This window comes from Podarcis vaucheri (assembly GCF_965113315.1).
Source record: "Podarcis vaucheri genome assembly, chromosome: 6".
In the NCBI taxonomy this organism is placed as follows: domain Eukaryota; kingdom Metazoa; phylum Chordata; class Lepidosauria; order Squamata; family Lacertidae; genus Podarcis; species Podarcis vaucheri.
The window spans coordinates 61,592,625-61,614,662 of NC_138764.1; the positions used below are offsets into that span (position 1 = coordinate 61,592,625).

General features: G+C 42.9%; 1 protein-coding gene across 1 annotated transcript in view; it reads right to left on the reverse strand.

Moving 5' to 3' along the window:
• The window catches only part of GRM4 (glutamate metabotropic receptor 4), a 292,534-nt gene extending 279,373 nt beyond the window's left edge, over positions 1 to 13,161 (reverse strand). Inside the window, exon 1 of the mRNA XM_082226841.1 lies at positions 12,131 to 13,161. The gene's annotated coding sequence lies outside the window, so the exon portion shown is untranslated. The remainder of the gene's footprint in view (positions 1 to 12,130) is intronic.
• Between the last annotated feature and the right edge of the window lie 8,877 nt (positions 13,162 to 22,038).

Here is a 22,038-nt window from a genome sequence, read left to right on the forward strand (position 1 = left end):
AACTCCCCCCCCCCCCTTTCACACAAGTGGGTGGCATTTACAGGCAAAGGAGATCCTCCAGAGTGGATCAAGTATGCTATATTTTGGACAGATCCAACCTGCAGTTTTTGTGTAGGAAACCCTACCACTCTCCACCCAAACTCTGGGCATTTCCCCAGTGAGCTTGTTTTTGTTTCTCTGCTTGCATATTCTTGACCTAAACTAAGAGGAGCCAATCTATCAGAATATAAACGTGGGGAAAGAAAGAAAATGGTTGTGTGTTTAACTTTATGGGGAGGAAAACAAAGCAGCAGATCTACATGGAAGGTTGGCACACGTCCACCTACTATGACATGCCTTGATCTGACTTGGTTACATGAAAGACTATCATAAATCACCCCATTGCACCTAAATTAGTTGAGGTACACACAGAGTTGATGCAGACCCCAATTAAATGTCACTTAGTCACTTTATACAAAAGGGGGGGATCTAGTTAAATAAAGTATAATTAACAATGACCTTTACACACCTACTAGTCCACACTTTGCTGCTTCAGGGCCACTTGTTGTTGCTAAAATTTGTATATATCTTGTAGACCTCAGTGTGGTTCGCAACATAAAATTATAATATAAAAAAGACAAAATACATAATAAAAATAAGATAAAAAACAAACCAATAATACCCCCTCCCACAACACATTTAAAAGGGCATTGGAAATCAATCAGCCAAAGGCCTGGTTGAAGAGAAAGTCATTCACCTGGTACTTAAAGGTGTATAACGAAGGCCAGCTGAATCTCCCTAGGGAGAACATTCCACAAACAGGGAGTCAGTGCAGAAAAGGCCTGTTCTTGTGTTGCCACCCTCTGGTCCTCTCATGGAGGAGGCACACAAAGAAGGGCCTCAGATAATGATATCAGGGTCCCTTCTTTCTTACATCATGGATTTATGTTGTGGCTCACAATACAAAATAGCTCATTATATTTGGCACTGTAACCTTACAGAGGGTGGATGGTGCCAATTCAGAGTGAAGGGACATTACCCTCATTCTGAGTGGGCAAGGGATGGGGAATAGGGTTGTTCTTGCCTACAAGAACAGGAAGAAGTGGAATGCCTACATGGTTATTGTCAACACCTGGGCTACTGCCTACCACCCAATGCAGGCACTTCCCCACCTGCAACCTCACCTTCTGCACCCTATTTCTAGTAAGACAGGGAAGAATTTTGCCTCTGTCGTCCCCACTCCACAAAATTGTCAAGCACAGGAAGCTGTGGTAGCCCTATAAATGACTGTGAATTTGAGCTTCAGTCCAGCCTTGCATTCCAATGACAAGAGTTGAGAGGCACTGTCTACTTTCAGCATAGTACTGTTGAGAGAGCTAACTAGAATCAAAGAATCCTCCTTCAGAGACTGAACTAAATGAACCCACTGCCCAATAATTAATGTTTATCGAATTATATAAACAAATTCTGTCTAATCAACTGTCTTAAATATAATAATATGTCATAAGCAAACGTACAATTAAATCTAAGTAAAGCCTATCAAGTCAGTAGAAAAATTCCAAATGTAACCAATCTTAGAGGCAATCGTTTTCAAAGCAATCAAACAGTCCCAAGTTCATGCAATCTTAGAAGCAAATCAGCTCAGTCCAATCAAAAGTGCCACATGCATTTTGACTCCTCTTTTCATCAGTGGCTGTTAGCTAACAAGTAAAATTGGTTACATTTGGAATTTTTCTACTGACTTGCTCAGATTTACTAGAATTTAATTGAATGTTTGCATATGGATTATTATTGTTATTATATTAAAGATAATTGTTTAGCCTGGATTTGTTTATATAATTAAATCAGCCTTATGTTGATTATTTTACACAGCCTTGGGCTATATCTCTAATTTGCAGGGTGTTTGGGGAATAAGTTCATTGGTCCATATTAGCTTTTAATTATCATGTTCACATTGTTTGCTACTAGAGCATCTTGCATCATAGCTTTCATCCAAACATCTCAAAAGCCACTGGGATTTATCAGTGGGACTAGAGGGGCACCACATACACAAATTCACCTTGCAAGGACCATTGCCATTTTACCTGGCAAGATCTACAAAGATAATTAGATATATTAAAATGAGGTTTCCTTTTTGCGGACTTCCTCCCAATCTGATTTGCTGAATAGATAGCAACAATAATCCGTAAACAGACCCCTGTGTTGCAATATAGACAAGCTGAACAAAATAACACAACACGATGGCCAATAACAATGACACTAAACACTATTTATAGACTAATACAAATGATCAGAAATTGCAACCAAAGTCTCTAAATCTTCTTCACCAGTCGCAGTAGAATAATTCAAAAGTTCGATATATACATAATCTGTCACCAAATATCACCAGAATAGAGTTCCGGATAACCTATCTGTTTCGTTCAATGCTAAGATGCATACCCAACTAAGATACATACCCAGTCTTACATGTAAGTAAATATAAACACTGTAGAAAATATGCTCTGGATCAGTACTCATATGATACTGTAGTCACTGGTGCTGGTAACAAATTGTAAAGAGCATAATATAGTTAGCCACAGGTGAAACTAATATACAGTAAGGGAAATTAAAGACACAGCACAACATTAACAGCAAGAATGCCTGACAACCAAATGAAAACAGTACCCCGTCCAGTCAGTGGATCATTGCTTTCTACAGCATTTATATTTACTTATATGTAAGACTGGGTATGTATCTTAGTTGTATATATTGTATTATGCAATTTATTTTATACAGACGCAGGTTTCATCGCATGTATATTGTAATTTCAGCTTGTTAAGAAATTGAACTGCATCCTTCTCATATTAATTCTTACAAGTCTGGCTGATGATGAATTGATCAAGATTGGCTGATGAAGCATTGAACAAAACAGATTGGTTATCCGGAAACTCTGTTCCGGCGATATTTGGTGACAGATTATGTATATATCAAACTTTTGAATTATTCTACCGCGACTGGTGAAGAAAATTTAGATACTTTGGTTGCAATTTCTGATCATTTGTATTAGTCTATAAATAGTGTTTAGTGTCATTGTTATTGGCCATCGTGTTGTGTTATTTTGTTCAGAATAGATAGCAACAGCAGATAGCGTGGCAAGGCTATGCCAGTCACTTGACTTCTGTAGAAATGGCAGCACACTGGGGCTGAGAAGGGGAGGGGTGCAGCAATGAGGTCAGTGCAGTGCAATGCACTGGCAGGAACACCAGACTGCACCATGCCAACCTCCCTCTCTGTGTCCTGGTATGTGACAGTCAGTTGAGCTGCTGAACCCCAGAAGCCACCCACTGCTTCTGGAAAGATCACCAACTTCTTGCTCTTGCAAGCAGTCCTGCTACCTGTCCTAGCACCCAGAAGGGGCTGGTGTCTACCCAGCTCATACTTCATTAGATATATTTTTTAAAATCTTATTGTAGTTAGAGTCTGGCCTAAGTAGACGATATGTTGGAGAAAGCTGTCCATTAGGAAACTGGATAACTCTGGGTGGCTTCCAGCAAAAGATTAAAAATACATTAAAACATCAAATGTTAAAAACTTCCCTAAACAGGGCTACCTTCAGATGTCTCCTAAATGTCATTTAATTGTTGATTTTTTTGACATATGATGGAAGGGCATTCCACAGGGTGGGCGCCACTACCGAGAAGGCCCTCTGCCTGGTTCCCTGTAACTTTGCTTCTCGCAGTGAGGGAACCAACAGAAGGCCCTCAGCACTGGACCTCAGTGTCCAGGCAGAACGATGGGGGTGGAGACGCTCCTTCAGGTATAGATATGAAGCCCTAAAGTTGGGCTGGATGAAAAGAAAAAGGCATCAAATGAACAACCTTCTGCTGCAAGACAGCTGACCCATCTCTCCTATGGTCTCTTTATCATATCCTCAGATCTAAAGAACCACAAGCCTAAGGTGGCTTCTCACAAACAGCATGTGCGGTGGTAAACTTGTGGCTAGGTTTTACCAAATTCCTGCGCCTACTAACTCCTCCCAGATCAGGGAGTGTGGGCAGCCAGGGAGGCTGCAGTGTTCTGGAGAAATATTTGCTGGAAAAGGAAAACAAGCATACCACCTTCAGCCACCTCACAATGTTAGGGGTGCCTAAGAAACCCCTGAAATTCTAAAGTGCCTCAGGAGTGAAGAAGAAAAATGGAAGCCTCTTTCGCAGGAGAAGAAAACATGAGAGAAACTGAAGGACAGATTTTGGCACAGCACTAATTTTAGGCTGTTCATAAACCAAAAGAACCTGCTTTCACCCAGCAGAAAAATGCAACTCAGATGCTGGCGGGATGGGGTAAGAGAAAAATCCATTAAACTACTTTAACTCTATTGACTTCCATATAACTGTACCGTGTTACATCAGCACCTGTAACATAAAGTATAGGACTATAAAATGATTTGGCCTCATCTCCCGAATATTCTCACATACTTTACTCATTAGCCCCACTGAGCCAGTAGAGCCATAAAGAGCAAACCTGGATCGCGGTTCTTGCAGAAGAGGGCCATCCATCAAATGCTAGCCAAATTCTAACTGCAGCATCTTTAATACTGGTGTTTATGTACTAGTCAGGAAACTCTCTGGTGGGTTATTCAGGTGTCAGGTGGAGTTGTGGCCTGCTTTTGACATGTTAATGGAACGATCTGAGAGGTGCGGAAAAGAAGAAATATGCCACAGTATCTGCCTTAACTGCGTCACTTTTCAGAGTGCAAACCACACACTGCAACCACAGCTCTTCAAAGAACCTCCTCTTCCCAACCACAGTGCCCCACACAACACACACACACTTGAGCCACAGAAAAAAGAGGATATTGCCTTTTCATAGTTTGTTGACTTGGGTTTTTTTTATCCTAAGTATTCAATTAATATAAAGCAGGAGTTGCTCTGCTCACTTTTGCCTCTGACCCCACTGGGCTCCTCACTTTTGCCTCTGACCTCACTGGGCTTTTGGGGAGAGCTGGGCCAAAAAAATAAGGGGGTGGAGGGGGCTAAGCATGGAGCCAAGTACAAAAGGAGAGGGGAAGGGTACAAAAGGTATGGGGAAGGAGGGTCAAAGGAGCCCCCTGCCATTGGTAGTGGCAGGAGGGTGAGGAGAGGGGGCCACTGGCCATTGAAACCATGCTGCCGCCACATTTGGCTCCACCCCTGACATCCTGTTGTTGCGTGCACAACATTGGGACATTGTGCATGTGTGACATCGCCCTCCCCCTTTGCCCTCTCAAGCTAGCGCCTCTGGTGACCACTGTCATGTGGCCCCCAGAAGGTTGCCTGGAGGGAAGAATGGCTCTCAGTCTGAGAAAGTTCCCCTGATATAGAAGAAAAGTTCTATAAGCCCCAATAGAGCTGAAGCAGAGAAAGAGAGTTCAGGAGAAAAGAAATCCTAGCAAAACAAAGCATAAAACCCTAGGAGAGACACAATTAGTTTCTTGTGCTACTATGAACATCTAAAATAAGTCCTCAAAAAAGCTCGGTTAGACATGGTATGTTGTTGCAAGTTTATCCACTTATGACCATAACCATGGAAGAGACCAACATGGGAGAAAGTCAGAATTGATCCAAGGAGACCTAGGTTCCCGCCAGTAAGCTTTGGCCCATCACAATATTTCCACCTAACCTACCTCCTTTGCTTGTTGAGAGATAATCTCAATGCCTCCCACCCTGACCTCCTTGATGGGAACATGGAATACAAATGGAACTCATTAATAAATGCTGCTGAAGTCAAAGCTAAACAACCTCAAGCAGCCTCACTGTAGGCAAGCAGAGAATATCACTTCATTACCCCACAGATGAAGGGGGAAAGTAGAGAAATAAAATATTAGTCTGTTTATTCATTCCAGCATTGATTCCATGGCAAAATGGTACCTAAAGTGTCACAAACAGAAAAGTCACTCCTAGTTGTTTTTCTTAAATATAATAATAATAATATAGTGTATTAGACATGTGTTGTGCCCAGATACTGTTTTAATGGTATTCTGAGAACTATTGCACAAACATATGTGTATGTCACCTAAAGATCTAGCTTTTTGGTGTAAATACTCACAGTGACACTACAATAAATTGATTGCATTCCCTGATTAAGAGGTATCATTAAGAGCATGCAAATGACGGGCCATAGAAGGTACAAAGACAAAAGTGTTCTACAGAATGCATACTTGTTTTGCATACTTTGAAAATGCTATCGTACGTGGTATTTACTGTAGATTAGGCGGTCTCATTTCCTGCTGCACAACACAGCTTCACTTGTTAACCCCACTATTAAAATGTCTTTAGACTCCCCAAATGTTAGTCTGAAGAACAGCGGGATTGAAATGATTCAACAATGAATCACAGAAGCTCTTGAAAATCCACATTGTGCATAAAGAATACCTGCCCATTTTATAGTTGAGTAAAAGGCGGCACAAAGTTGTTGCAAAAGATATATGCAATGTGCTGTTCAACAGAGGGCTGAGTTCACATGTGCAGGGTTTTCTGCACAGATGTCACTCCAATGCAGAAAATTTGCATGCACCCACATGTACACTGGTGTGTGTAATGAACCTGTGTTTTGCTGTCCAAATCTGCTGGACAGACCTGCCTCCACATTTGGCCTGGTGTGATATGTGTCTGTGGCAAAATATGTATGAAAGTGATGTAATACTCACACATGAATTATATTATGTGTAGAAGAGCCATTACAGACCCCCTCCCCACTCTATGTTTTCCCCTTCCTCTTAAAATGTGGCATAAATCTAGTACAGTACTCCTGTTTTTCTGTCTACAGCCTTAACCAACCAGCTGTAATTTCTCTTTCTCAGTCCCTTTTCTCCACCCAGGAAACAGAACCTGCCAATAAAGTGATTAAAACCCATTAATCCTAAATAACCTGATTTCCCATGTTGATAAGCTCAAATGGACAGAACTACCACCTCGCTTCTGCTGCTCTGGCAGTCGTGAATTGTATCCCTGTCTATTCTTCCCTTTTAATTCAGGACCATTTCCTCCACCTGCACTAATCCTCTGGAGAGCAAGGGCAGCCTTATATCAGCATAATACTCCGGTTAGCTTACACTGGTTTCCACACACATGCACACTTGAGAGGTTATTATAGGGGACCTTGCTTTGGCTGTGGATTTTATTGCAAAGACTGTGTTTAAGTACAACAGAACAAAAAAGAAGGGGAGCTGGTTTTAAACCACCTCACGAAAAATAAAGCTCACATTGTTTGTCTGCTTTAAAAACCTTTAATCCGCTGGCTATGGATGGTTTTCTTAGCAGCAAGTTAACAGCCTGAACATTATAAAATGATTAAAATACAGCCTTAATTCACTGGTGCCTATATGAATTAGCATGAACTCTTATATAATCATGGCCCAATTAAAAGCCAGTTAACAGTTATCACCACTGAATGTGGTCCAGTTAATGACAGTTATCTCCTGATGCTCCCGATGTTCCTATCTCTTATGAAAGCTCAAGGCCACGGGGGGGGGGGGCGGACGGGTAGCCTGTAACCAATCATAAGCCTGCCAATTAATAACAATTGACCTCACAGTGCAGACTTTTAAAGAACATTTTCATTGCCTAGAGCAGGGTCTGCTCAACTAAATCCAGGTGGTTAGCAAAGACTTTGGCTCAAAGCTCCACAGAGTTTTGGAAGAAACGGCTGACATGCCTCTAGTGGTGGCACTGATCACAGCCTGACTGTCACTGCCTGCTCTACTCAGCATTTCCACTCAGCCTTCTGCCACAATCTTCTAAAGCAAAACCATTTTTTTCTCACATTGAAAATTAAAAGCGCTGTGAATTGGGCGACCATGATAGACAGATCACAGGATTCTACAACGAGAGTGACAGGTGGAAAGGCAAGCAGAGCAACGGATTTGTCCTGGCAGCAAACATGTGCTAGTAAACAAACTCATCCAGCACATCTCGGTCAGGAGGGGGAGGAAGGAAGAGGGGGGAAAGTCCATCTTTATTCCTGAGCTTGCCAAACGCAATGAAATCTTGAAATGAATTTTTGATAGCCTCTTTCTAACTAGGGCAGCACAGTTTCCAAATGACAGTGATGCCCTTGTTGTAAAGAGGCACAAAGTAAAAACAGGTGCCCAGGATCTTCAAACAAAGCTTGCATTTGACTTCAATATATCTGTGTACCAGGATAGCAACATGCGGAACACCTGGCACCCCTTCTTTTCAAACCAGCCAATGTTACGAATCTTTAGGGCTGAGATATATGCAAAGTATTTTCAGTGGAGCAGCTCCTGATATCCCCAGAGTAGTTTCTTCCCAGGCCATGATGCGTAATGCATGTGCATGTTAAGTCATTAATTTCAGCGGGAAGGTTTTCTTATTGCTACAAGATAACAATAAGCAAAGGAGACTAGATGAGCAAAGCAGCAATGAGCATGCTCAGCTGGGCAGCAAAGATTACACAAGTGGAAATGGAGGTGGAGGTGGAAGGCTTGCAAATGGCTGTTCTTCAGCAGTTCTCTCCTGACATATTTGAAATAGGGGCACAAAGAGTTCTTGGGCCACTCGACAGAAAAGTTACAAAGCTATGCATCTTTCTGGTGCTCAGTGGCAACAGTTTTGGGGTTTTGCCAGTGGGAGAGATACCAAAAATTAGTCCTTGGTTGTTTTCCAGTACTGACCAGAAGCCAGCCCAAGAATGGCATAAAGAAATTGTCTGTAAATATTGTCAGGGTTTGATAGGAGCTTAAAAATGCCAGACTTATACAGTGGTACCTCGGGTTAAGAACTTACAGTGGTATCTTGGGTTAAGAACTTAATTCATTCTTAACCTGAAACAGTTCTTAACCTGAGGCACCACTTTAGCTAATGGGGCCTCCTGCTGCTGCTACGCCGCTGCTGCATGATTTCTGTTCTCATCCTGAAGCAAAGTTCTTAACCTGAGGTACTATTTTTGGGTTAGCAGGGTCTGTAACCTGAAGCATATGTAACCTGAAGCATATGTAACCTGAAGCATCTGTAACCCAAGGTACGACTGTATTAATACGACACAACCAGTGGTGATAATATACATTTACCATGTTAATATTTGTGTGTGCACGCACATGCGCTAACAGCCACTTTGGAAACAATATGACTTCAAAGAAGCATCATTCCGATTTGGCTTCCCTATACTTCCCACACAGTTAATGGTGCTGATGCTGGTCCCTACAGGTTGTGGGCCTAGAATGGCCAGATGGCCAATATGGACAGCTAAATGCTACATCCTATAAATCACATCCTCTGGACTCCTTCAGAAACCAGCTAAATGGTGAACAAACATAAATGCTGTGGTCATGAGCATTATGCTTTGTGTGTCCTGGTGGAAGAAGAGGAGTGATTGTGGCTTTATCTTTTCTGTGAAGCTATTTGGTAGCCAGAAACTGTGGGGTAGGATTTGGCATTTACACCAGCCTTCTTCTACAATAGCTTAGATTGGGACACAAATATTGGGAAACAAATGTAATGATTCTATCATTCAGCAGGTATCTTCTGGGCTTCTTCCTCCTTCAGAACATCAAGAGGTCCTGAAGGAAGGAAATCTTGAGCTCCTCTGCATTGCCATTGAACACAGTGGCAAAACAGATAAATAGATCTGGAGATTATCTCTGGAATTTAGGTAGGAAAAGGTAGAAATTATGACATTTTATTTATTTCATAAAAATTATATACCGCTTGACGGTAGGAAAAAAAACTCAAAGCTGAATTAGGGATGTCCTAATGCTAAGGTACCAGATAGCTCTTTTATCCACAGGTTGTGTTTAAGATAATCCATTATGCTATGAAGCCTCCTGTTTGTTTGAGTGCTACCTTGTAAAATCCTCTTCAACTCTTCAAGCCAAAGGTGAGTCAACAACAGCAATGACTCATCCTTGAGCCTCATAAGTGCTGATATAATCAAATTGATGGTGGTGGTTTTCTGATAGGAAGTGGCTCCCTGCCAGGGCTGAAATGGGCATGGCAAATTTATTACAGCAAAACAAATGTGTGTGGAAGCTTAGATTCAGAGGGGACTAGAAACTGTTGTTCAGACTTTATGTCCCATCAGCTTTCCTTATATGCAGAAATCCCTGATCCGTTTTTACAAAAGAACTGCTCAGAGAGCTGTCCTAAAGGGAAATACACAACCAATTATGCTTGACTACACTGCACAAACAATGCCTCAGCCTGGTGTCCTGAGATGTGTTTCAAGAGCAACAACACTTTAAACAAATGTGAAGGAGGGAAGGTGGCCTGGCCTTCCTCATTTTGCCCTTAACCTCAAAATGCCACCAAGTGGAGAGGCTTCTTCCCCTCTCCCTCATCAGTTTATAGTCAAATTGGAGCACACAGCATAGGTAGCTGTTATTTACTGCCTGCAGTGGACACACAGACCTTTGGTCTTGTGCTGCTAGTGAAGGCAAATAGAAGTTTGTAGTCTTCACCTTCCCACTGCCAGCTATTAGTACCTCCTCCTCCTGAGAAGCCAGGAGGGCTAAAGAGACCATTGTAGCAATGTAGTGAACTCCCGGAAAGATCTAGCCAGAACAAGTGACTAAATGGATATGGTTACCTTGGACAGCTCCCTGCGTGGGCTATTATTACAGTACTGGGTAGTGTCCAACATGAGTTCTACTCAGAGTAGACCCATTGAAATCCATAGACATGACTGGTTCAAGTCCATTTATTTCAGTGGGTCTACTGTGAGTAGAAACGAGCTGGCTGCAAACCATTGCATATAGCTCTTTGCTTCTCAGGTGTATTCTCACCCCGCCTTGTTATCTTTTCTGCAGAAGGTATTAAAAATGCATCCCCTCCCCAAAGCGGCAAAACAATTCCATCCTGAGCTCGGTGGACAGGAGTTAAAGAGACGCTTTTGTTGTTCAATATCCTAAGCAAAAGAGCCAAAGGTTGTAGCTTAAAGGTAGAAGAGTGTGTGTGTGTGTGTGTGTGTGTGTGTGAGAGAGAGAGAGAGAGAGAGAGAGAGAGAGAGAGAGAGAGAGAGAGAGAGAGCGCATTATCTTCGAGAAGGCAGTATAACATCAGGACCATCTTCCCATTCTGAGGGGTGGCATATAGTAAAAGGGGTGGAGAAAGAAAGCTTATCATGGGAAAGATTAGCAGAGCACCAAGAAGCGATCCATCCACCGTGATCTAGGGTTTGCAAACGAAAACTGTTAATGCAATTAACTCAGAAACAGAGGAGCGGAAAGGAATTGAAACAGCTCGCCAGGAATCTAAACCATTATGAATAAGCATCACACAGCACTCGGTCGCCCAGGTGCTGTCTGGGTCTCTCTTCATAATCTCCCTCTTCCTCCCCATCCCCCACCCGTCTTATTTCCTTTGCTCACCCAGCAGCGAAAAGCATCACTCCCCGCTGTTCTGGCTTCATTTTTTTTTTTTTTAATTAAATTTTAAAAAAAGATGTTGTGTTTAAATGCCTTCTTAAATGCTGCAGCCCAAATTGCTGCAGGTTTCCTTTCTCGGCGCCGATGAACCGCTCACGCTTTAAAACAAAATAACTAAAATGTGCATGCAGATGCATTACAGAAATGAATGGGGGAAATGCAACGGTGCCTGATCATTTGATAGAATATCCCTGTTTTCTGCTGCAGCTCTTTCCCCGCCTGCCCTCCATGATAACGGAGTCCTGTTATATTGACCACGGCATCTGGGGAATGCTTTCCCATCTCGCCTTCCCAGTTCAGCCCTACAATCCCAGTGATTCATTGCAAACCATTAGCAGGACCCCGGCGCTCATCCTTCATCGCCCCATCCAATCCCCCTGGCAGTGCTGAGACGTTCATTAGCATATCCTCCAACATCAAAGCCCTCAACCCACAGCAAAGTTCCTCACATGTGGCGAGTTCTTCCTTCGCTGTAGTAAGAAAGCTGGGCTAATAGCTCGCCACGGAGACACACAAATGCAGAGCTACACGCCCCTTGTTAGCTGCAATCTTGGGGATCCGGTGTTTTCTCAAAGAGGGGGTGGGGAGTGCATTTCTCCAGCCCTTGAATATTGGGCAATTGCCTGCTTTTCAAGTTTTTGCCGGAGAGGGAAGGCTAAAAGAAAGCAGGGGTAGAACATAAATCCCCAGCCAATACGAGGGAGATCCCCTCAAACCCCATTCACCGCTATCAAGGCAGATCGCAGGACTCACCCTCAGAAACCAGGCGAAGTTGGGCGAGATCCTCCCATCCCTGCGTTTTTTAAATCCACGTTTTCCCTACTCCCTGCAAGCTTCACTTTCCTGAGGAGCTGAGCACGAAGCTATTCCCAGTGCTTGTGCTGCAAAACTCCTTCGGGTGTTGTGCTTTTAAAACTCGCTCTCCCTTGCCTTCCGCCTAGTAGCCGAATAGATCACACGGTGGTTGGACGCGTCTATTTCCTCTGTCCAAAATCAGGATGGGTCTTGCATAGTTTAGAAGGCAGTTCGTGGTGGCAACTCTCGCTCTTTCTTTTCCCTCCTGTCTTTCACCTAAACATAGCCGGAAGGTTGTGCAGCCCCTCTCCTTCTGTGTGGGATACGGCAAGCCTGTGACTGTTGCAGGTTTCCTGCTTCCCTCTTTCACCTCCTGATATAATTAATGGATATTGTTGGCTCTAACCAGGCTATCTAGCGGTCTGAGTCCCCCTCCTCCACCTCCTCCTCCGACACACACACACACAAATGCTTCTTTCGAAGTGCCTTAGATAAGCAATGCTAGCCCCAAGGAGCTGTCCGCTCGGAATGGTGCTGAAAAAGTCGTCCGTTCCAGAGCCAGCCGTTAAAAAGCTCTAGAGGTTGAGGGGGGACGGGGACTCTTATCCTCCTCGGATCTTGCCGAAGAAAAGCTGTATTCCAGGGTCAACGAAGCTGAAACAGGCTTCGACAGTACACACCATCCAGTTGCCCCCCCTTTCAATTTCAAAGAAATCCTATAATCTTTTAACACATTAAGCGGAGAAATTCCTGCCGGAAGAGAGCCTGAACGTGCGGTATCGAATAAAACGCGATCCTTCTTGTCACTCAGGGGAGATAGAAAAGCCCCCTACCCAAAAAGTCCTCTCTTGTTCTTTCGGCGTTTGGGGATATCAGCAGGAGGAGAATGGTCCTTGGACGGAAAGATATATATGGAGAGGAAGCAGAGTGAAAGGGCGGGGGGGGATCTACAGTCACGCTAAACTAAATTCAATCTGATAACATCTGCTGAACAGCATGCACAGCAGCCAGAAAGGAGGGAGGCTTGGAAGTTTTGCATTAAGAGCTGCTGCGAAGCTCAAGGCTTTGATTTCTGCCAGCCTTTTAAAGAACTAGTACACCTTGGTATGGTGGCAAAGGAAGCTGAAAATGATCCTAGGAACTCATGCAATTCTATATAGGGCCATTCTTGGCTTCCCTGCATATACTGGACAATGAACAATATACAATGAACAATGAAATGTGGCTTGGCGGGGGGGGGCGGAGAGAGACCCTCCACCTACTTTTTTAATAAATGTTTTAAAATGCAAACCTAGGAAATGTAAAAAGCAGCAGAATGAATATTGAGATCAGATGTGACATGATGACATGATGTATTTATAGGCACAGACGACATTATAGATGTTAGCCCTATTATGTGTTTAACACTGTGACATAAACACAATGGATAAGGACTATCGAACTGATTGACTTTTTATCATGACATCTATCACCCATTCAGTTACCCTCTGTAATCTTACCTTTTAAGAAACATACAGTGTTGCCAATATTAAGGATAATAAAAAATGGTTTCTTCCATACATGACCCTTTCATTGCTGAAAATGAACAGCATTGGCAAATATGCTTCTCCTAATTATATATTTGTTTCACCATCTATAAAACGGGACTAGATAAGGCTCAGGGAACTGCAACGCATTGTTGGGCTCTGAAATATTCAGATGAATGGTGGTCAAATTATCATAATCATTAGCAGCTGTTATGTGTAGCAAAATCATGAATATAAATATTCCAAGAAACAATCCAAACCAAAAAGTAGTGCCTATACACACACACACACACACACACACACACACACACGTCTACAATGCTGTCTTCCTACACTGTAATGTTTAATAGCATTTTCACTTAACTTTAGTGGGCACCAAAGAATATATGTGTGCTAGACTGTGACCTTGTATACCATTGTATGACATGAAGCTCACAGCAGAGCTTCACTGTGCATAATACAATCAAGAATAAATATGCTTCTCCCACACATAGTCAGCATAGTTCTCAATTTGTAACTCATCTTGTGCTAATGAGCAGACTCACTGGCAGACCCTAGTGGTGCTGAAGTAGTCACTGCGGCCTATCAATTAATTAATCCAAAACTGGGCCCTCTAGAAATCACCATTGACACAATTAACTACTCCAATCCATCAAGATAATGATTGATAGATAAATTGGTCATGAAAATCTATCTGAAGAGTATTGTACACTGTCACCTTCTCGGGGCTGATAGATTGAGGCTGGCGCAGCTACACTTAATTGTGCTAAGTGTTCCTTGTGTACAAATAATAATAATAATAATTCATATTCTGTTTTTGTTTTACGTTCCAAGAGTGCTGCATATCTGAACCTTTGGAAAGCTCAAATCCCAATTTTAAGCAGAGGGATCCCCTAATCTTTGGATGCAAGCCACTCCTTCTCCCACCACCACCCTAAAATCAATGGCAAAATTCCACTGATGGGTTGCAGCCACACACACATATGCAGGGAAATCTGCAGCTCATGAAATGACCTTAGGGAGAGGGAGCAGGATCCTAGCCCCTGAATGATCGTTCACACAGTTCAACAGAACAGGGCAGAGTTAGCTTCTACTTTTGAAAAGCTTGGAGTAATCACAATCCTCCTCCACACAGTCATCCACCCCCCCACCACCAACAGTAGATTAATGGTATTGATTGTCCCCTCAGGATTTCTCTCAACTGTTCACATTATAGCACTCCTGTAGAAACATGGTACATCATCAAGATTGGTTATTTCAGCTGTGATCGAAAGGCAAGGAATTCCCTGGGAAATTAACAACTAGCTGCATGCAGTGAGTAGATGCAGATGGGCAAGATGAATTCTGCATCATCAAGGTTATTACTGTACTTGTTTGAGTCAGAGCTGGCTCCGGCTATTTTGCTGCCTTAGGCAAAAATTAATTCCCCCTCCCCCAACATTTTGTTTTATGTAGTGAGGAGGGGGGATTGTGTTTCCTCTTCAAGGATTTTCTTCATTGCAGCCTTGTTAGCTTTCTATGCAAAGAAACAAAAGTAAAGGACTCTTACTCCAACGTCTGCATGGAATGAAGGGGAAGGTCTGCAAGTGGAAAATGAATGCATAGTTGACTTCCAATACCTTAAAGCATATTGCCCCATAGGTCTAAGAGGGAGGATGCTGTTCACCCATGATTATTTTTCCAATTAGTTTAGAGCCCCTGAGATTCTGCTATCCCAGACAACTGCCTGTACTACCTATTGGGTTAGGTTTACCCTGAGAAGAATTACCAAATGCCAGATGACGGATTGCCAAATGACAGGTTCTGCCTCTTCCATTCCCCTTTTCCATTGGGGCACTTTGATTAGAACAGTCATGCCAGGGAAAGGACTGTTGCTGTGCTAGTACCAGGACCAAGCTACTACCCAAGGGAATAGGTAATACTTTTATTCTGAACCGCCATATACACATGGAATGGAAGATGGAATATCGCCTATGTTGCTCCATTCCAGCTATGATAAATGCAGGGTAAGGTTGATTGGGTTGCACAGCATTCGTGGCTAGAACAGTCTACCAGAGCAGCTTGCAACCTAAAAGACACAGCACAAAAGGAACAATGGGCTGGGTGGGAGAAGAAAAAGCAAATTTAGGCACCAGCTGAGATGAGCACTGCTCAGATAGCCCGATACAATAGTTGCTTCTAGATGACAGTTGAGGAAGAGCCAAAGGTACCTCGTCTCTCACCAAAGCCAATTGAATGGCTCTGCTTTTCTTGCTCTCCTCTGCAGCCTGATGAAGTGGCTGCTACCAGGTGATAGCTGAGGGAGAGAAAAGATTGAGTAAAGGTTTTATAAAGTTTATTTATATGCCACTTTAAAAAAAAAGAGCTCAAAATGACTCACAAGAGCAGTGATGATGAAATCCTACCCGCATCTTTGCTCCTGGAGGAAGTTAGCATCCAGCAGACATTCCCTTCTATCAGTCTCTGCATGCAGAGGCGCTCCACCGCCATGAAGCCCCCTCCCCCCAGCAGCCATGGAAAGTATGACAAAGGCAAGACCGCTGCTGGTACTGGACCCCAAAAACACATGTTTATGGGGTAGGGTGAAGCTGGGCTTGTCTTGCACTCAAAGAAGAGCCCAACCCAGACTTCCGTGCTGCACCAACCTGGAGTTTGTGCAGCAAAAAAGTGGAGAACTGCCACCTCCCTTTTCCCTGGCCAGCAGAATTTCACGTGCTCCACTGCTCCCCTCCACCCTGCTGCTCCCCAACCACAGATAGGATTACTCGGCAAACAAGTCAGTACAGTGGTACCTTGGTTTAAGAACCATCCTGTTTACGAATGATTCAGTTTATGAACTCCACAAAACCGGAAGTGGTGTCCCGGTTTGAGAACTTTACCTCAGTCTAAGAACGGAATCCAAATGGTGGAAGGGCACCAGCAGTAGGAGGCCTCATTAAGGAAAGTCCCTTGGTTTAAGAACGATTTTGGTTTAAGAATGGATTTCCGGAATGGATTAAGTTCGTAAACCGAGGTACCACTGTATACAGTTACATCAAAAACATAGGCCTAGATACATTTCTTACTTACAATATTTCCACATTTAGCAAATTGAAAAGAAAACATTCATATCAACATTTCCCTAAATATATGCAATACATTCTAGGTGGCAGCAACCTCTGTTGCTAAAGTCATTCAGAGCATCCCACTTCCCAGGTGGAAATGGCCTAGACAGAGAGCAGGGACCAGGCCTGGCAGGACTCCCAGCTAGAGGGTCTCTAGGCACATTCAGCCTTTGTAGCTAGAGTACATATAAGCAAGCACTGTGTAAGCATTGAGTTCAGTCCCCCAAACCAGCCACCCCTCAGTTTCTCCAATTGCTTCTCATCATGGTTTTCAGCAGCCTTTCTAAAATATGCTGAGTCTTGGCAGGATGGAAAGGATAGCACAAAAACAACAGCAGCTCTAAGTTTAAAATATGTTTTATGAGAGATGACTGGTCCTTTCCTTCAGTTGAATTAAATATAGAAGCAGCTGCTATAAAAGCCATACTGGGGTTTGATTGACAGCTACAGAGCCTCAAGGACATTATTTGTCTGTAAGACATGCAGGGTACAAAACACATACTGTTCAAGACCCCCTGTGCTAAAACACCAACATCCTCACTTGAATAAGCCCAACCTTCACACCTGGCTCAGAGTGGGGTTCATCTCTATTGATCTGAACCTGTGGCAGAAAATATGATTTAGTCCTCCAATGTTGCTGTGCAGTGTGACCATTACTGCGCCATGCAGATGCAGAACTCCTCTAAAGGTCAGTGGATAATTCCCTGTTCACTCCCATCCATCCACTGACATGTCTGCAGAAAACCATCAACAGGGCACTTTTTCGTGTGCTTGCTTGACATCCAGCAAGCTGACTGAGGACCATTTTAGATAGGTCACATAGGATACAAAAGAGCTAAGCATTATTACCCATTCCTAAGCCAGGAAAGAAAGAAAGGCAGTGCCAAAGATTGCTCCAACTACCGCACAATTACACTCATTTCACACGCTAGCAAGGTTATGCTTAAAATTCTACAAGGAAGGCTCAAGCAGTATATGGACCGAGAACTCCCAGAAGTGCAAGCTGGAGTTTGAAGGGGCAGAGGAACCAGAGACCAAATTGCAAACATGCGCTGGATTATGGAGAAAGCTAGAGAGTTCCAGAAAGACGTCTACTTTTGCTTCATTGACTATGCAAAAGCCTTTGACAGTGTCGACCACAGCAAACTATGGCAAGTTCTTAAAGAAATGGGAGTGCCTGATCACCTCATCTGTCTCCTGAGAAATCTCTATGTGGGACAAGAAGCTACAGTTAGAATTGGATATGGAACAACTGATTGGTTCAAAATTGAGAAAGGAGTACGGCAAGGCTGTATATTGTCTCCCTGCTTATTTAACTTCTATGCAGAATTCATCATGTGAAAGGCTGGGCTGGATGAATCCCAAGCCGGAATTAAGATTACCAGAAGAAATATCAACAACCTCAGATATGCAGATGACACAACTTGATGGCAGAAAGTGAGGAGGAATTAAAGAACCTTTTAATGAGGGTGAAAGAGGAGAGCGCAAAATATGGTCTGAAGCTCAACATCAAAAAAACGAAGATCATGGCCACTGGGCCCATCACCTCCTGGCAAATAGAAGCGGAAGAAATGGAGGCAGTGAGAGATTTTACTTTCTTGGGCTCCATGATCACTGCAGATGGTGACAGCAGTCACGAAATTAAAAGACGCCTGCTCCTTGGGAGAAAGGCGATGGCAAACCTAGACAGCATCTTAAAAAGCAGAGAGACATCACCTTGCCAACAAAGGTCCGTATAGTTAAAGCCATGGTTTTCCCAGTAGTGATGTATGGAAGTGAGAGCTGGACCATAAAGAAGGCTGATTGCCGAAGAATTGATGCTTTTGAATTATGGTGCTGGAGGAGACTCTTGAGAGTCCCATAGACTGCAAGAAGATCAAACGCATCCATTCTTAAGGAAATTAGCCCTGAGTGCTCACTGGAAGAACAGATCGTGAAGCTGAGGCTCCAATACTTTGGCCACGTCATGAGAAGAGAAGACTCCCTGGAAAAGACCCTGATGTTGGGAAAGATTGGGGGCACAAGGAGAAGGGGAAGACAGAGGATGAGATGGTTGGACAGTGTTCTCAAAGCTACCAACATGAGTCTGACCAAACTGCGGGAGGCAGTGGAAGACAGAAGTGCCTGGCGTGCTCTGGTCCATGGGGTCACGAAGAGTCAGACACGACTAAACGACTAAACAACAACAAGAAGCCAGGAAACCCAATGAGAAAGGAATATCAAAGGTGGTATCTTTCTAAGGTGCGTGCACAGCCTCGTTTCCCCAAGGAACTTGGCATTTGTACTACATTGATACATGGGTCCTCAATATTGTTCCCTCCCATAAAGGTAAAAGAAGACCCTGACTCAGAGAGAGGTAATTGTTTAATGTATGAGACCTGTACTATTGGTTTCCAAGACTAACCAATTGCAAAGATGCATGAATGAACCCATATTTGAAATGGAAAATTGTGGTATTTGGACAATACACTGGATTTAGCATAAGCTGTAACCACTGCCTTCCTCTCGATCTTAATTATATTGATTCAACAAAACACGAGGGTGCATATAACTAAGTGAAAAGCCTGGGATATAATAAGAAACTTAAGAGACATAATGGCTCAGCTCTCAACATACAAAGGCAGTAACTGTCTGCAACAGGGAACATACCTTTATTTGGTTTTACTTTATTTTAATCAGTCACCAGAGTTATATTATGAGAGCAGTCAGGAGTCTTTGCAACATCTGGCCACAACCTTCAAGGGCTTGCATCTGCTCCCTTCCAAAGGACTCGACTTTGCTGTCACTACAGCTAGGTAAAATTGCATTTTCTTTGGCTCTACTCCAGATGAGTGCTTTGCACTTTGTGGGATTGCTTTGAAATTATCAAAATGAGCAGGGGAAAGTTGCATAATTTATCTGGTGACAAATCTTTAAGGTATGACTAGCTAAAAAGAAACTAATATTGATTCTGCTCACAGGAACATCTCTAGAAAAATTACGTAAGATCAATCAAACCATCTAATCAATCTAACCAATTCTAGCAAGCATGATTTTTCCATATATACGATAGCTTTTTTTAAAAAAAAGTGATTCCATGAGCTCCAATTAGATTAGAATCACTTCTGGTGAACCAAGGTTGACTTTATTTCATCACCAAAGGTTAATCAGTTGCTGCTTTGATAAAAATAACTTTAATGTTTGTGTTTTATTTATTTGCAAATATTTCTATTCTGCCAAACTTTTTAAAAAAGAAAATACATCAAGGTAGTAAATATCTGGTATGGAAAAGTAACCAGCCCTTTGGGATAGCATACAATGACTGATTCTCATGTGTGTGCACATTACTTGATAAGGTTCAGCAAAATGTCTGAACTATACATGTTGAATTCTTCATACTGTTAGCATAGTAGTCTTCATATTGTTGGCCATGCATGTATAAATCAGCCCTTTGAATTGTACAGGCATCTATTATATGAATGTCGTTTGTAGGATTGAGATTTCCCTCATCCTTGCAATAGCAAGGTTAGCAAAAGATCTCTTGGCATCATGGTCACCTGTGATCAAGAATCTAATACCTAGTTAGGTACCAACTAAATCCATTCATTCAGAGCAATTGGGTACTCTACCATAATAAACATCAGCTGGGTTGTCACTTTAAGACCACTAAAAATATTTTGCTTTAGCCTCCCTATCACTATGAAATGGGGCAGCCAAATTTATTTACAATTATTGATGAGTTCATTTTGTGTGCATGTGAAATAGCATCTCCACCCATTAAAAATAACCCTAGGTGATTATGGAAACCTGCATCAGTACCTGGGGCAGTGGGGGGGAGGGAGACGAGAAAGAGGTTTTCCATTTCACTGACGATTAGTCAGTCACAGTGTAAGGGGAATAGTTAACTTTTCTCAAAGAAGCAAACGCAGCCAGAATTAAGGCACCTCTGAATCAGACAATCAAGCATACAGAAAATCCTACAATTGTTTGCACCTAGCTTTCTGGGTAAAGGAACAGTGAACCTAAACATGTCATCTTCTAAGAGTGTAGACAGTTTTACTGGTAACATACACTTAAACCTCACTGAAGTCCAAAGAAGCATGCAGAGGATTGTCAGCCACAGCCTTAATTTCTTCTCCCTTTCAGTCATCAACCTTCCTAGCCTCTTTTCGCTCCAAAGAGTGAAGCTTGTTCATTCTGCACAGAGTGGGTGACATAAAGGAACAGCTCCTAGTCTGAGATTTCACTTTGAGCCCAATTCTCTGAGAAAGCCAAGTGACTGTACCTCTAGCTGCAGCTATGGAGCCATGCAGGTGTTGATTTAGTCTCTTAGTTTCCTAGGAACAGAATTGCTTATAATTAGAAGCCCTTGTGACTCTGTAGCTGAATAGATGAGCGTCACTTCCTTGTTTTCTCCCAAACTCCTGGTCAGGGTGGCTGCCTTTACAATAACTGTGCGACTTATCCTTCTCTCCATGTGCCTCTCACTGTCAGCCCAGGAGCCAAACATTATCAAAATGTGTGTCACAACCAGGAATGTCAAAATACAATTAACATTTAAAAACCCAGCTCAACCCAGCCAACGCTGTGCTGTTGAATGGCATTCTGCCTCCCCAGCAGAGACCTGTGTGTGACAATCAAAGAGGGAATTGTGTTTAGCTACCAGAGTGACTGGCAGGGGAAGGAGGAGAGGGAAAATTGGCTGTAACAATGAAGTGCATTTGCTTCATTAGGGCCAACTCTAGCAGTTTGAGAGGAGAGGTGCCTGAAGATCACGATTGTCCTCCGTTCTGCAGGCTGTGCTTGTCTCCTCCACTGTTTGCAGCAAACTGCAGACATTTATCAAATAATGCAAAGAAGCCTGCTGGAGAAGACTGTCAGGGTGGGGGATCTGGTTTTTTAGACAGCTGGTCATCGGTGGGGTGGAGGAAGGATGGGGAGACAGGATGAAATACTCAAAGATAATTCAGTCCCGTCAGCAAATGGCTCGCCATAAGCAGCACATAATGCAATATTTATCATTCACAGGAATCAATACAGCTTCATCATAGACAAACAAGAGGGATTTGAACAACTCACCTCTTGCCCTCATCACATAAAGGAGAGGAGCAGTCACTGGAAGCCTTTAAAATATCTAAGAAACAGCTTCCCAGCACTGCTGAATACAGTATCAAAATTGTGTGCGGCAGTTGAGCAATATCAACTTGCTCAAGGTAGGGAATCTGCCTTATACTGAATTAGACCATTTACCTGGAGA